The following is a 2,070-nucleotide window of genomic DNA, read 5'->3' on the forward strand; positions in this document are numbered from 1 at the left end:
AAAGTAGATTAGCAAAAAAAATATTTACAATAAAGAATTTTTCCTTTTTAGAGATTGAGGGTAAAGGCGGTGTTGAAAGGGGGGCGGATGAGGAGCAAAGAGGCGGGAAATTGTTTTTTTTAAAAAATGGGGGAAACGAGAAAGGTTGCATTAAAATTCTTTAAAGCTTCCAGATATATGAGGGGGGAAAAGAGGGGTAAAAAGAGGGGGCGGAAGGAATTTCTGTTTTATTTTGAAGGAGGTTTTTCCCCAAAAACTGTTCTCTCACACATTTTAGTAAAGAGGGGAAACCCAAAAATAGGATTTTATAATTTGTAATGAGGTGGGCAAACAAATTTTTTTCCTTTTAAATGGAGAAAAAGAATTTTAAAAGCCCTCCCAAAAACAAAATTAAATTTTTTTAGGAAATGGAAACCATTCCCTTTCCTTAAAGGGAAATTTCCAATTTTGAAATTTCAAACTGCATTTAAAAACATCGTTATCAAAACCCCAAAATAACAAACCCCCTTTCCCCCGGGGTTTGGCAAGTCGTGAATTTTCCTTTAAACCCCCATAAATTCACCCCCCCTTACCCCCCCAAAAACCTTCCCCCGGGGCTTTCCAAAAACACCCCACCCTACAAACACCCCCTAAACCCATCCCCATTCAAAAAAAAAAGGGAGTTCGAAGAACAATTTTTTTGTTAGGAAACCTTTTTTAAAAACGATTGAAGGACCGCCCTTTAAAAGGGCCCCCAAATAATTACTTGTAAAAAAAGGAAAACACCCGTAAATAAAGGGGTATAATAAGAAGTAATAATAAAGTTGTCGAAAAACAAAAAAAAAGAAAATAAAAAAATGGGGAAAAAGATAAAAGATGGGTTTAAAACGAAAAGGGGATAAATTTTCATATTGTTTTTTTATTTTGGTTTTAAATTTCCTATCAAAAATTTTTTATTTTCCCTATTATTTTAATTGTAATTTCATAAGGGCGATGAAATTTTTAATTTTTAGAGAGAAAATAATGTGAGATTTTTTATTTTTTATTTTTTGTACCCTCACCCAAAAAATTTAATTATATATTTTATTTTTACATTATTTTAATTTTTTTTTATCAAAGTTTTACTATTTTCTTTTCATTAAAGGGAAAAGCAAAGGCCGCAATGCCCCAAAATATATAGTAGTTTGTAAAACCCAAACAATTAAAATATATATAGAGTACCTTTTCCACTTTTTTTTATACTTAATAATTTTTCTGAGAACATTTTTTTTTTTTTTTTTTTTTTTTCGTGTCCGAGCGATTTTATAAAACTTAACCTTTTTGTTTTTTAAAAAATACCCATTACCAATTTTTTCAAAACTTTTTATTTTTATTTTTCTGATTTAAAATTTCCATATTTTTTAATATCCCCATTTTTTTAAGCCTTAATTTTTAATAAAAATTTCTTGTTTTATTGTTTTATTTTCCGATTTTAAGTCTATCAAGATTATAAATAAATTATTTTAATTTTAAAACGCATAAATTTTAAAATTTTTAATATTTTTTTATTTTTTTTTGTGGTTTGTTCTTTTTTGGTAGGGAGTTTGGGTTTTTTGTTTTTTTGTGTTTAATAAACAACAACAAAAAAACAAAAATTTTTTTTCATTTGATAAATCTTTTTTCTAAAAAATATAAGTATTGTATAAAAATTAATATTATTATATATATTATTATATATATATCGTATATTTAAAATTTGTGGTGGTGTTTTTGGTTTTTTTCTTGTTTTTTTTATTTTGTTTTTTTTTTTTTTTTTTGGTTTGTAAAAAAAAAAAAAACAAAAAAAAAAAAAAAATATTATATATATTTAAAAATTATATATTTTTTTATACAAATATTATTTTTTTAAATTATTTTTTTTTTGTTTGTTTTTTTTGGGGGTTTTTTTTGTTTTTTTTTTTAATAAAAATTTTAAAATTAAATATATAATTTATATAAATTTATTTGGTTTTGATTATTCATATATATATTGTATTATTTATAATAATTTTTTATTAATTTATATTAATATTAATTTAATAATTTATAAAACTTTTTTTTTTTTTTTGTTTT

This window comes from Penaeus monodon, chromosome 9 (assembly GCF_015228065.2).
Source record: "Penaeus monodon isolate SGIC_2016 chromosome 9, NSTDA_Pmon_1, whole genome shotgun sequence".
NCBI classification, from domain to species: Eukaryota; Metazoa; Arthropoda; class Malacostraca; order Decapoda; family Penaeidae; genus Penaeus; species Penaeus monodon.